Here is a 15,500-nt window from a genome sequence, read left to right as displayed (position 1 = left end):
TTGCAGCAGTAGGACTGTTGAGAACCACTGCCATAGAAGCTGACACATGGGAGCAGACTCCTCAGATGAGTAGAGATCCATGGCAAGGGATACTGTGTCCCACCCTAGAACCCAGAGGCAGAATCTATCCCAGGAGTCTGTGGGCTCACCTTGTCTTAAATTCTCCCAGGGTCAAGAATAGCATTGATCATCTCAGCAGAGTCAGCTTGCACAGCCACATCAGGCCCATGGCTTCCCTGTACAGAGAAGGATGTGGGTCTAAGTGACAGACAGTGAGACTGAGGGGACCCTGATACTCATTTGCTTTGAGCTGTGGTTTCTTCACCTGTAAACTGGAGGTGTTTCTGCTGAATTGGGTTGTTGTGGAGATTAACAGAACATACAACCTGCTCAGTGTCTGCCTGGCATGGACCCTGCTGGTTAAATGGAAGCTGTCGATGATGACGATATTAAAAGTAGAATTTCTAGCCAGATAGTGTTAGTTGTGGGGCGCCATACAAGTGTTCTAAGCATTTTCTGATTCTAAGACCGCCTCACCTTACAACCTAAGGCTCTTGATTTAAATTTTAAAAAAAGAATAAATATAAAATACCAATATGAAAAAATCATAATCAGAAATGAGCTAATTCCTGCGAAGTCATTTAGCTTTACATTTTCTGCTTCTATTTCCAAGGCATCTAGAGTAGCACTATCCGAGATCCTAAAGCCTTCTATTATTTTTTTTTTTATTAACTTGAGTATTTCTTATATACATTTCGAGTGTTATTCCCTTTCCCGGTTTCCGGGCAAACATCCCCCTCCCCCCTCCCCTTCCTTATGGGTGTTCCCCTCCCAACCCTCCCACCATTGCCGCCCTCCCCCCATAGACTAGTTCACTGGGGGTTCAGTCTTAGCAGGACCCAGGGCTTCCCCTTCCACTGGTGCTCTTACTAGGATATTCATTGCTACCTATGGGGTCAGAGTCCAGGGTCAGTCCATGTATAGTCTTTAGGTAGTGGCTTAGTCCCTGGAAGCTCTGGTTGCTTGGCATTGTTGTACTTTTGGGGTCTCGAGCCCCTTCAAGCTCTTCCAGTTCTTTCTCTGATTCCTTCAATAGGGGACCTATTCTCAGTTCAGTGGTTTGCTGCTGGCATTCGCCTCTGTATTTGCTGTATTCTGGCTGTGTCTCTCAGGAGCGATCTACATCCGGCTCCTGTCGGTCTGCACTTCTTTGCTTCATCCATCTAGTCCAATTGGGTGGCTGTATATGTATGGGCCAAATGTGGGACAGGCTCTGAATGGGTGTTCCTTCAGTCTCTGTTTTAATCTTTGCCTCTCCCTTCCCTGCCAAGGGTATTCTTTTTCCTCATTTAAAGAAGGAGTGAAGCATTCACATTTTGATCATCCGTCTTGAGTTTCGTTTGTTCTAGGGATCTAGGGTAATTCAAGCATTTGGGCTAATAGCCACTTATCAATGAGTGCATACCATGTATGTCTTTCTGTGATTGGGTTAGTTCACTCAGGATGATATTTTCCAGTTCCAACCATTTGCCTACGAATTTCATAAACTCGTTGTTTTTGATAGCTGAGTAGTATTCCATTGTGTAGATGTACCACATTTTCTGTATCCATTCCTCTGTTGAAGGGCATCTGGGTTCTTTCCATTTTCTGGCTATTATAAATAAGGCTGCGATGAACATAGTGGAGCACGTGTCTCTTTTATATGTTGAGGCATCTTTTGGGTATATGCCCAAGAGAGGTATAGCTGGATCCTCAGGCAGTTCAATGTCCAATTTTCTGAGGAACCTCCAGACTGATTTCCAGAATGGTTTTACCAGTCTGCAATCCCACCAACAATGGAGGAGTGTTCCTCTTTCTCCACAACCTCGCCAGCATCTGCTGTCACCTGAGTTTTTGATCTTAGCCAATCGCACTGGTTAAAAAATGGGGTTCAGAGCTAAACAAAGAATTCACAGCTGAGGAATGCCGAATGGCTGAGAAACACCTAAAGAAATGTTCAACATCTTTAGTCATAAGGGAAATGCAAATCAAAACAACCCTGAGATTTCACCTCACACCAGTACGATTGGCTAAAGCCTTCTATTATGGTGCTACCCATTCATTCCTCTCTCCTTGAGGACTTCTCAGGTGACTTACCAGAATCAGATGGCTTTTAAGATTGTTCCCATCAGGTGCGATCTCTTTGTCCATGGGCCTTGCCAAAAGTTGCAGGGCCAACCTGTTGTTTTACAATCCAAAATTCCAGACATTAATTTTACCAATGAAGTTTCAGGAGTCAGATGCTGAAGTCAAGTAAAGCTCCCAACTGTCTTTCCTGATTCACTGACCTCCCAGAAGAAGAGCAGTCCTGTTCCCTCTGAACACTTTCTTAAAAATCCTTTAACTCAAAAACTTTCCATTGGTTTAGTTATCTAGATTTCCTTTCACGTTGTGTCTTGATCTGCTGGACCTAAGTGCACTTTTTACCTTTGCCATAAATGTGTGTGGTAGGTGAGCCATACCGTAATTAAGTCCATGTTTACATGAATAAACAACTCTTGCTTTAAATGTCTGTGCCATGGCCCTGCTATACCACACACTAGTTTTTCAGTAAATAATACATTCTTGGAGATCACAGTGTGATCAAATATTTTGTAACATGATTTAGTAACGTCCCCTTGATTTTATAAATCAATTTCTTTGATGAGGATTCTGGGTGTTGTCTGTCAGGTCTGAGTGCATCATCTTGGGAATCCCAAGGAACATCAAACTTGGGCTTTTGAAACTGTTGCATATGGCCAACCCGGAGCAAAAACCACCCAGGAATCTACTGATACTTGACACACATTCATTCACCTGCCTTTCTCATATAGTTTATGGCAAGAGGTCACCATTCTTGACCTTGTTTCATTATAAAACGTGGTACTAAATGTAAGAGTTGGGGTCAAGGAGATCACCCCACAAATCACAAAATACCCATCTCAGATAACCATGTATGGTTTATTGAATACAAAACATCCATGAATTTCAGGACAGAATTAAAAGTCCAAACCTAAGGATAATAGAATAGAAGAGAATTTAGATTTCCAGTTTACAGGTCCAGTAAGCATATTCAGTGAATCATAGCAGAAAACATCCATAAGGTAAAGAAAGAAAAGGCCATGAGGGTACAACAAGCCTACAGAATGCCAATTTAATCATACCAGAAACAATTCCTCCATTAACATAATAATTAAAACACTGAATGCACAGATCAAAGAAAGATCATTAGAAGGGGTAAGGTATAAATAACCAGTAACAAATAAGTTCAGACCTATCTGAATTACACCAGACTTCTCAACAGAGACTCCAAAAGCCAGAAAATCTTGGGCAGATGTAATGCGGACCAAGGATCCTATACCCAGCATAATTCTCAATCACCATAAATGGAGAAACCAAAATATTTCATGACAAAACCAAATTTAAACAATATTTTTCTCTAAGAAAGCACAACAGAGGATTGTAGTAGGGAAACTCCAAGACAATGAGCTAAACTATACCCAAGAAAAACCAAGAAATAAATCATCTCTCAATAATTTCAAAAAATGAAGCACACAATCACCATTTCACCCATAACCAGAAAAAGAAGAGAAAGCAGCAACTATTGGTCTTTAATATCTAACCAGACCCTCTGTCACCAATCCCCCAGCTCCTAGGGAATAAACTGCCAGCCAAAGTATATACAGGGTCTATGGTTCTAGTTAACTGTGTAGAAGAGGACTGATTTAAGTGGCACCCATGTGGCGGGAGGCCATTGACTACGCTGAGGCCTGTTGCCCACCAAAAGTAGATGCTGGAGTTGTGAGGTGGGAATGGATATGTGTAGGTGGGGGAACACTGTCATATAGGCAAAGCTGAGCAGAAATGGGATGTAAGATATTATGAGGGGAGTGTGGAAAGCAGGACAACAGTTGAAATGTAAATAAATAAAATAACCAATTAATAAAAAAATAGCCAAAAATAAAATAAAAAGTGAAAAGGTAAAAGAAAACTTACACCAAAACAAAAGAAATCCTTGTAGTGGATTGGCCTAATTCTGCTTGTATTTTAATGCTAATATGTAGAACTCAAGACTGGTTAACCTCCAAAAACTGACCCTGCTCCCAGTTAACTGTGATCATAAAGAAGCCAACAGCCAACAGCTGCACAGCAGAGAGATGGGGGAGGTGAGCTTTGAGGGCTTTGCTAGAGAGGATCATGAGGAGGGAAGAAGGAGGAAGAAGCTGCCAGAGAATAAAGGAAGAACATGTGTGATGGAGAGGAGAGAGGAAGAGGAGAGCAGCCATGGTTAAGGGAGAGGAGAGCCTGGTCCTGAGGGCTGTCCAAGTGCAACAAAGAGCAGCCAAGATGCTACACAGTCAGTACGAGTTGAGTGTTATTGTTTGGAAAGTAGATCTGATACCATGGAGGGCAGGCAGCTGCCCAGCTACTGTGCTGATTAAGGCATATGATGAATAAATTTACAAAATATGTATAACCAGTAAGGAGCTCTATAGAGGATCCTAAAAGGAATACTTTAGTTTGAAGAGAAGGATAAAATACCAGAGGAAACAGGAAATAATTTAACAAAACTAGAACAGTCAATCAAAAGAAGCCAATAAAACACACAAAAATTAACAAAATTAAATACATAGGTTTAAATAATATTTGCATATCACTAAACTCAATTCCCCAGTGAACAGACATTATTTAGCCAGAAACAGGATCACCATCATGAGAGATGTAGAGGATATACTAGGGAAACAGACCTAAGACACAGGTCCCTATAGCAATTCTATGCAGTTTCTCTATCCAGCTGACAGAATAGATTTCAAACCAATCCTGTCAAGAAGATGTAAGGACATTGATTTTATACTTTGCAATTACCAAAAGATACTACAATTCTAAATATATACATATTAAACACAGCAGTCACAAATTTAAATATATAATTATCAGATAGATGTGAAATTACCCATTAGCTATAATAGTGGTTGTGATTGTTTTTAATAGTCTATTCTGACCACTTGGCAGATCACATGCAAATAAACAAAAGAGGAGGAGCAGAATTCAGTGACATCATCAGTCAAATGGACCTAACAAACTACACTGAACTATACATATATTTTCTATCAGCCTGTGGATCTGTCTCCAAAATTGACCACGGATTAGGACACAGAACAGCCCTCAGGAAAGATAAGAAAGCTGAAGTAGTGTCACGCATTCTATCTAAGCACAAAGGAATCAAACTGGTATCACACAATAGAAAGTGCAGTCAGTACACACTCTCGTGGAAGGTCAGCAACACAAACAACACACTCCTGAAAGGGCCAAGGGAGAAACACACAAGGAAAATTTAAAATTCCTAGAAATGAGTGACAATGAAAACACAACCACCACAGATCTATGCGATACAACATAGTTTTAGGAATTATGTTGCAGTCAGCAAAGCCAGAGCAGTGGACCCATCTAATCCCTTTGTCATGCATCAGAAGTAGAGAATGTGGAGTGTGCCCTGTTGGGTTAATGCCTTGAACTGGCTCACCACATTCCCAATTTCCCTTTGCAATGATAACATATTTTTGGCATTACACATTGGATGTATGCAATTTGCCTTTTGATTTCATAGGGGAATAATTAAGGGACTTCCTGGAGTGTCGAAAAGCACTGTGGATAAACTGTGTAGAGACCGAAAGACTACAGGGGTTTTGGAAGCTGAGCTAATGTATTTTTATTATGATATGTTTAAGAATCTATGGGGAATTGGGAGTGGAATATGGTGATTTGAATGATAATGGCCCCCATAAACTCACATATATGAATGTTTGTTGCTGGTTAGTGGAAATATTCGGGAAGAATTATAAGATACGGATTTGTTGGAGGAGTGTATGGGATTGGGCTTTGAGGTTTCCAAATTCAACACCATCTATAGTTAACACTTTCTCTGTCTCCGACTTGCACATAAGATGTAAGCTCTCAGCCAATTCTCTAGAAACATGGTGTCCTACCTGCTGCCATGTACCCCAGCATAATATTCATAGACTCATGATCCTTGAAACTGTAAGCTGAAATAAACTCTTTCTTCTACAAGTTCCCTTGCTCATGGTGTCTCTTCACAGCATAGAAAAGAAACTAAGATTGGAAGGAACAGTTAAGTGAAAAATTTCTCAATAATATCCTGGAAAATAAAATTCAGACATTTACCAAAAGTGTCAGGTACCGTGATCAAGCTGGCTTGACTGCAGAGGTGCAAGAATGTTTCAACAAATACAAATGAATAAACAATTCACCACAGAAAACCAAGGACAGGAAACACATGATCACTGCAGTAGAGGCAGACAATCTCTTTGGCAAAATCCCACAGTGATTAATGCAAAAGTCCTGGAGAATCTGGGATATGGAGAAGACATACCTTAACATTATGAAGGCGATATGCAAGGCCAACAGCATCCTAACTGGAGGAAACAATAATGGATTTCCACTAAAATCAGGAATAAGTCACAGATGTTCATTCTTTTCATCTAATTCAACTAGTATGTGAAGTCTTATCCAAACAATATGACAATAGAGAGATGGAAAGGCATGTTAATATGAAAGAAAGCAGTCAGAGTATTCTCATTTGCCGGCGATATGATCCATATATAAAGACCACGAAACCACTAGCAAACTCCTATGGCTCATGGACACATTCACTAAAATCACAGTAAAATCAATAGAACTCCTGTATACCAACAATAAATAAGACGAAAGAAGCCAAGAAAACAAACCCATTCAGAATAAAAATCTTGTAATATCTAAGGAAGTAAAGACTTGTTAAAATGAAATCATTAGGAAAAATAAAAAAACTAAAGAAACCAGAAAATGAAGAGACCTCTCATTTTCATGTATCAGTATGATTTATATTATTATATTGAATCCTATCAGAGTCATCTACAGGTTTAAATCCATCCCATTATAATCCCATTACAGATCTTCATGGGAATGAAAAAAAAATCTCAGAACTCACATGAAAGCACAACTGAGCAGGGCAGTCAGACACTGCTAACTAATAAGACAGTAAAGCACTGCGGGAGGCATCACCTTTAATGATTTCACCTTCATTTTGGGGAATAGTAAAAAAGAAAAACCAGCATGTTAATATCATGAGAGCAGACACAGTGCCTAATGGAATAAAATTGAAGAGCCTGATATTGGCCTATGTTCTTATCAGCATTTGGGTTTTGAGAAAAAGGAAAACAAACAAACAAAACAAAAAACCCACAACCCCCCCTCCCACCACCACACACAAGTGCAGTTTTCAACCTGTGGGTTGCAACCCCTTCAGGGAACAGTCACATATGAGACATACTTTATACATGATATTTACATTACAATTCAAAACAGTAGCCACCTTACATTTATGACTTAGCAATGAAATAATTTGGTAGTTGGGGTTGGTTACCACAATGTGAAGAACTGTATTCCTTGAGTTGTTCTTGGTCATAGTATTTTTCTGCAGTAACAGAAATGTGACTGATATATAAACTGGTACCGAAGTGAGTGGAGATGTTTGTGAGGAATCTCTTGATTTTTTGGAGGAGGGTGGGAGACTTTGGATTGGGAAAACTGTTGAATTATTTAAGAAGATCTTAACAGTTCTTTTAGTTTGCCACATGGGAGACATAAGTATTGTGAGTCTGTGCAAAATAGAGCCTCTCTGATGAAACTTCAAAGGATGGCAGGAACTCTATTGGTGACTGGCTTAGAAGCAATTGATATAATTTTGGCAAACAATCTGTCTCTTTTCTGCCTGTTTACTAAGAAGTGACCTGAAGATAAATAAAAAGCTAATTGACTAATTGTTTTGAGCAAACTTCAAGGGGTAGCTATCCGGTGACCTTCCTCATATGGTAGGAATGTGTGTTTGTATTTTTCATTGTTAATGTAGCCAGGAGTTCAGTTAATCCTGCCACATTCAGGGTCTGGACGCATAGGAAACTGCAAGATCTCCCAGGATTTGGAAAATGTCCCAATTGTTGTAAGGTCCCCAAAACATGTTGTCACCCCACACACATTGGGAAGCAACTTAAAGGAATATGACCCCCTCATTCTCAAGAGGAAGGGTGGGTGGGTGGTTATTTGTCTGCCGTGGGCTGTAGATGATTATTGTCAGTTAGGGGGTTGGTTGCAAGTTCTTACTGGCCATGGTCAGGGAGGAAACAGTAAAGCAGATTCGAATCAGGAATGTCTTTCTTCCTTTCTCTTTCTGTCCTCAATTCTCTGTCTAATGTTGTGGGATATCAGGAGAAGGGACTAAAATGACAAAATCATAGATCACTGTATCTCTATTTATACTAGAAAGCAATACCAAGTCTCAAATATTTTAGGATGGCATGGATTTTTGAATGATGATAGAATTTAAAATTGTACTTGCATAAATGATTCAATTCATTTTTAAGATATAAGTATATGCAACTTATTCACAATGTGGTGTAAAATTCTAATTTAATAAAATTACTACTGCACACTGCCGTGGATAATTAAGGAATTCAAGCTGGTACTTTCCAACTATAAATAATCAGTCTTCCAGTCATGTTAGGTACTGCTTTAGTTAGGTACAGAAATAAGCTTTATTTAACTTCCTGTGTATGTTTTTAAAGTTAAGTAGGAAGTAAATCCCTTGGGAAAAAAAGCCACATTTGTCCACTGAGATAGACATTACATACAAAGGTGGTTCTCAAATCCTTTAGAGATCTGAAGAATCTGCCATTTCAGATGTCCTAATAGTTAAAGGCTTTTCACAGTGGGAGAGACCTCAACTCCTGGTAGTGTCCCCAATTTATTCTGAAAAAGATGATGGGCTCTAAAGAACCATTGGGTGAAATACTACCCACTTACCTCTACTGCTGCCAGAAAGCTGTCCAGACTGTGCAGAAGTTGATCATGGGGAAGTCTGTGTCCCAGTTTTTGGAAAAAAAAATAGGATAGTCCTTCAAGTGACCTGCTTCAAAGGATTGTTGTCAGAGCTCCTGGCCCATTGAGTTGAAGGTGGATGCCACAGTGACACAGGAATATTTGCTGACTGACTCCCAGGGTAGCCAACAATTTCTGTCATTTCTTAGGTTTGGAAGCTGTTTGCTCTGAATTTCCTTTTATTCAGGCAACATTTCTCCTCCTCAGATCTTGGATGGGGTTGAAGATTAGATAGTTTAGTCTTAACCTTTTCTTGTTATGAGAATCAGAAAAGCAAACTTGTTCACCATCGTGCAGAAATGTGACAGCCAGGAACCTGGACAGGAACAGGGTGGACATGGGAGGCTCAGAAAGCAGGGCTCTATGGACACTCCACAGCAGTATCAAAACTCCTGCGATAACCGCTCTGGCACCATAAATCCTGAGAGAGGATGGGGATGCCAGGAGAGTGTGCGTGGTCTGCCCACTGCCTGGGACTTTTAAAAGCTTGTACCACCCCCGAGCACATAGAAGAGCTTGAGCAGAAAGAGGCCGATGCCCAGAAGCCGCTGCTGTGGTAGGAGGCAGTTATGGCGGTTGGAGGTGGAGGAGTGATGGGAGAAGACCGAGGAGTTTCCCCAAAAGACAAGAACAGACACCATCCTTACTACTCCAGAACCCACGCCAATCCCACCCCACCCCTAAATGCCCAGTCCACTGCCAAACTTCCCCATGCCAAGCATTCACAACTTCATCCCCACTGTGCTCATTTCTTATTTTTTTTAACTTCTTATTTATTCTCTGTGAACCTCACATCCTGCACCTCAACTCCATTCATCTGCCCTCCCCTCAGGTCTGCACTCCACCCTTACATCCTGCTCTAAATCAGAGCAAAAATAATCTTCGTGTGGAAGCTGAATAAAGAAAAAGAAAAAGAAAATTTGTACGCAAAAAATGTGTCAAATTTTAAGGATGAAAGACATAAACGCTTAAATTGTTTGGAATTAATGAAAGTACATTTGGTCTCAGAAGACTTATTATGGTTAATAAATGCAAGTTATGATAGATAAGGGATACAAAGCTTAAAAAGTGATAGAAAATGATTTAGGTACAAAATTTTAGACTAATATAATTTAGATAATGAAGTACCTTCTCCAATTTTGCAAAATACGAATGGACAGAATATTGTGACAGTAATTCTTACCTGATGCATCTCATAAGTTTTCTTATTTTATCTAGCTTATTAATGTTAAATTAAAGGTATTTCTTGGAGTAAAAGGGGAAATGCTGAGGTGACCTCCCTTTGTACTAAGGTGTGTCAACTTTCAATTGTTAGTTCTGTACTGGCAGTGAGCTAAGTGCTGGCAGGATTTCTCTTGTCATTTCTATATCCCATCATCAGGTTTGCTATTTTGTGGATGTTTGTCCTTCTCACCAGCTCAACACAAGCTAAGAGATGTATCAGGTGTTGTCTCACTGCCGATTGGATGTAATAAAGATCTGATGGCCAAGAGGTGCGTCAGGAAGTATGTGGGCAGAACTTCCGGGCATAGAGAGGGACATAGGCAGAGGCAAGCTGAAGCAGGAGATTCAGAATAGACATGGGCAGGAGGAGATATGGAACAGACCACGGCAGAGGGGTAAAGAGCTAACCAGCAGGTGGGTCTTAATGGTAGAAGAATGGGGTTAATTTTTAGAGAAGATGAGGGACTGCCCAGTGAAAGGCCTAAGATTCAAACTATGTTCGAATTCTCCATGTCCCATTTACACCTCAGGCAGCTCTGTGAAAATAGTACACAATACAGTATTAACATGGCTTTGAGTCTGTGGTTTGGTTACTTTTGGTCACTGTTCCTCAAGACTGCAGGACAAGGAACAACACACAGGGCAAACACATGAAAACCATGTGCAGCTTAGAGTGGAAAAGATCACTAAGAAGTTTAATGTCACAGCAAAGTCATGTGCTGAAGAGGAGGGTGACATAGTTAAGGAGATGGATGTTATTAACGATAAGCCTCCTGCCTCTGTACTGTAGAGATGTGGAAGGTGTCCTCAAGGCAAGACTCTTACCAATTAAAGTTCCAACTTGGAAAAGGGAGCTCAATAGATTTCGTGCTCCTACAAAGCAAGTGCATAGGGAAGCTGCTGCTGTTGTCATCCAAGCAGGCAGCTGACAGGTCAGTGCAACTCATGTGGCATGGAATTTGGAGGAAAAAAGATTTTAAGATTCAGGATGACATGAACAGGACCAGGCGACTCTCGCATTTATGTTTTTATTATTTGCTGCTTGAATTAGAATGATACTCATAGTCTCATTTTTTTAGTTTTCTTTCATCACTTTATCTACATTTCCAATTTATCTCCCACTCCATGTTCCTCTACATGACCCCCTCTTCTGTCCCCCACACTCTCTCCCTATGAGATTGCTCCTCCACCTGCCAATTCATTCCCGCCTCAGAGGCCTCAGTTCCAATATCATGGTTCATTAAGCTTCCTCAGAAACAAGGGTCTCCCGTCCCAGTGATCCCAGATAAGCTGGTCCTCTGCTACATATCTACCTGGAGCCATGGGCACACCCTGATTCTTTTATTAGTTACCTTAGTTAAGGTGTCTCTTCACAGCAATAGAGCAGTAACTGACAGGCTTAAATTCACTTTGCATCCCAATTGCTGTCCTTTCTCTTGTTACTTCTCTCCCACAGTTCCTCCCCAATGTCCTCACACCATCTCCTCTGAGAGAGTAGAGGAATATCCCTCAGAGTGTGCCTCCACCAAGACACATCAAGTTTTTGTAGGGCTGGTGCACCTTCTCCCACTGAGGCCAGGGAAGACACCTGAGTTAGGGTATCAGATTTCACAGACAGGCAAACCTTTGGGGATAGCCTCGGCTCCAGTTACTTACAACAGTGTATGTAATACTGTATTAAACTTAGTAAGGTTTATTTACCTTCACCTAGCAACTCATCCTGAGAAACAGTGCTCTGGCCTGATGCTTTTGTTTTCAGCCCTATCTTCCTCTTTCTTCTGTGCTTACCACTGTAACACAGGAGAAGCTTCTAATATTCATGTTGCCAGATCTTTCCGGTCTTGGGGGATAGTGCTATTCTGAGTTGTATATGGATTTAATATCTTCTTTACGTATGATGAATATATACTTCAGGAAAGGACTGCTTCCTTGTTTCTATTAAGATCTAATATGACGAAAGGATTCTGATTAATAATCTAGAATCGTAGGCCACCAGGTTGGTATGTCATCACTCACTGAAGTGAGGTGAATTTTATAACACCTTTTGGCCACCCACTTTCAATGTCATTATGTGGTATTGCCTTAGGCTCTTTTCTACATTCCCCTGCCTTTGGCTGAGTATATGTTTGAGGTCTCTCTGTGACTGTGCAAAGAAGTAAGAGCTAGGGCTGGGCCACAAAATAAGAAAGTACTTGTTCATCCAAAAACAAAAACAAAAAACAAACAAACAACCAAAAAAAGCTCTAGGGTAAAATATCGGTGCTAGTGCTGAACTGAACTGCCAGAGGTATTTTTTTTAAAGTAAATAACACTGTCTTGGGGCTGATAATATGAATCAAATATCCTGCAACATAAGTTTGTAATGTTACCTACATTTTATAAATCAAGTCTGACTACCGTTTTGGTTGTTTCCAATCATGTCTGAGTGCATCATCACGGGAATCCCAAGGAAAATCAGAAATGGGTTCTTGAAGCTGTTGCACAGGGCCAGTATAGACCTAAATACCACAGAGGAAACCTTGATTCTTATCACAAGGGATCATTCACCATCCCTCTTGTCACATAACTTATGACAAGACGTCACCTTTCCTAAACTTAGCCTTTTTCCCAAGTGCTGCAGAAGGGAAGACCTGGTGTCAAGGGGTCTGGATTCAAACCACAGGACACTGAATTCATTTAAATAGGTGTAGTTTATTAATGCACACACCAATACAGTTCAACCAGAGCAACAGCTCACAACTGTGTACTGGACATTGCTAGACCCAGCTCATTGCAAGATCCACATGGGCTCATGCACAAGTGTTGGAAATGCTTCGGTCTATGGGCCCTGACTCAGGCCATTTTACACATAATTGTTCCTATTTTCCTTGAATCTGATGGGTCCTATGTGAAGAATACACTTAGGGAACTTGTTAAGATTAACAAACCTCGGGGCTGGGGATTTAGCTCAGTGGTAGAGCGCTTACCTAGGAAGCGCAAGGCCCTGGGTTCGGTCCCCAGCTCCGAAAAAAAGAACCAAAAAAAAAAAAAAAGATTAACAAACCTCATAACATACAGAACATAACAGGGTATGTGACCAGCACCACACAGTTCAATGTCAGGTTTTTTTGTTTTTTGTTAGTTTGTTTGTTGGCATCCATGAGGTGGAGGCGTATTACAGAACAATAGGAAAGAGCTGGCTGCTGTGTAACAAATTTGCTGCTATTAAGGTAGGTATGGGGGCAAGACTTCAGCAACAGCCCTTAAGATGGGAAGGAGATGATGTGTTTGATACCTGAAAGGAGCTGCCTCAGCTGTGTTTCTCTGCCTGCTCAGTGTCCATTCACCATCACTCGGTCCCTGAAGAGGAACTCAAGGTCTGCCCCCTGCTGCCTGTGAGCCAGGACTAGGCACAGAAAGGCAAGGCCACAGCACTGGTTTCCAATTCCTCAGTAATGCTGGATTCCCAATAATGTACTTGTATACACAAATACAGTGTGGTAAGTTACAATATATACTAATCATTTCTTACATAGGGCAACAGTTGGTTGCCTACAACTAATTCTATTTTAAAAAAAGAAAAGAATCCTGGCTCTTGTGGAAATATACAAAGAAATATCTACGATGGTGGGCAATGAATTCTGCCATGGACTGAACTCAGAAAGGTGGGGTTGTGAGAAAGATGCATGGTCAAATAGCCCACCAGGTTCACATTGTGTCAACTTGATTTAATCTAATGACAAAGAAGTAGAGTATCTCTGATGGCTTCCTTCTAATCCCTTGAAAGGATCACTGGGGATTGGCCTCAGTACATCACACTTCTTGATGGGGCAACAACACTCAAGGAAGCTTGATTGTCATAGTCACAGTATTATGCTACATATACAGAGTAGATAATACTACGATGTTCAGATGATGATATCCATTTGTATGCACTCTTAAGGTGAACCTAAGGAAAGAGAGATCAAGGTCCTTAGAATAGAAAGATCAGTCCCAGTTTTGTTTTTTTTTTTTTCTACCATTCCAAACTGAACGACTGGTAGGGAGAGAATAGTAGATAATCGAGAATTGGTGGATGATGCTTTGAATGCAGGGTGGGTTTCTGTGCTGGTTTTAGACAGGGTCACAAGTATCCCATGTTGCCCTCTCCCTGGCTGGCCAGGTTCACTTTGAGCTCAGATAAACCTCCTTCCACTTTCCAATACATAGGCTTACAAGAGTGGCTTCCAAGGACTGTGAGGACAGCATTAGCCTTTGACAGTTGAGGTGTGTAACCACAACTATAGTTTTAGCCACGTTTTCCCATGTCTACCAGCTATTTCAGAGTGTTGCTGTTCTATGCCTGACAATCAAGGACACAGAAAAATAACCTGATAGAGAGCAAGGACATGGTGATCACATCCTTACCTCTTCTGTACGTTCTGGATGAGGTTTGTTAAAATTCCAATATTGCAAAAAGCTTTATATAGGACCCATCACATCAAGGTTCACTGTGCACAGTTCTATCTAAAATGTCTAATCAGAACTGACCACCAGATAACACTTCCTGCAGTCCTCATATGAGAAGCTTGGGATTTTGTTTTGACTTTTTCTTTTCTCTGTCTTTCTTATTTTTTGCTATCTAAGTTGAGAGAAAGATAGTTAGGGCCATGAATTTGCCCCCAAAATTTGAACTATGGATGTGATCAATCAATGTTAGTGTGTGCATTCTATAAAGTATTCATTTTTCACTATGATAGATGCTTTTGTGTTTGGTGGGGTGGCCATTTCCCAGTGTACAGGTGCTGGGACCTTGCTCTATCCACTTAATGATGTTTATAGGCTCATTTTAGACCTTTCTGTGCACCCCCTATATCTCTTGACTATTTTATTTTTCTGATAGAAGCTCATGGTATATCTTACTCAGGCCTGTGAGCAGTGCTCCTTTGGCGACATTGGTGCAGAGAGGAGAACCCCACCACCAGCATGAGGTTCCCTTCACTCGTGGCTCCAATATTGCACTTTCCTCTGCCAACTGGTCTCCACACTTTTCCTAGCACCATAAAGATTTCAACTCTTTCTCCTAAGGAATATTCTGGCAATTGTCGATTGTTAAGCACATGACTTCATGAGTGTTCCCCTAACACACACCCATGTTGTAACCTACCATGCAGACTATTTCTTGATGTGATATAAAGCACCTGTACAGAATGAGACAGGAGAACTTTTGACTGCATATTCAAGCTGGTGTGAAATCTCAGGAAGTTTTAATGGCTAACATTGGTGAATGAGGACAATTTGAGTTAGGATGAGACATTTTGGGGCAAGATATGGAAGGAAACATTCATTTAGATGCATAGGAATTACTA

The 15,500-nt window shown here is 40.8% G+C and overlaps 2 protein-coding genes across 5 annotated transcripts in view; one reads left to right on the top strand and one right to left on the bottom strand.

Annotated features, from left to right (window-relative positions):
• The window catches only part of LOC147998836 (uncharacterized), a 924,038-nt gene that overhangs the window by 687,842 nt on the left and 220,696 nt on the right, over window positions 1-15,500 (top strand). The window lies entirely within an intron of this gene.
• Window positions 1-15,500, bottom strand: part of LOC147998838 (disks large homolog 5-like) — a 260,765-nt gene that overhangs the window by 92,459 nt on the left and 152,806 nt on the right. The window lies entirely within an intron of this gene.

Source organism: Rattus norvegicus, chromosome 19 (genome assembly GCF_021556685.1).
Source record: "Rattus norvegicus strain SHRSP/BbbUtx chromosome 19, alternate assembly SHRSP_T2T, whole genome shotgun sequence".
Classification (NCBI taxonomy): Eukaryota; Metazoa; Chordata; class Mammalia; order Rodentia; family Muridae; genus Rattus; species Rattus norvegicus.
This window is presented reverse-complemented; position numbering and strand designations above follow the sequence as displayed.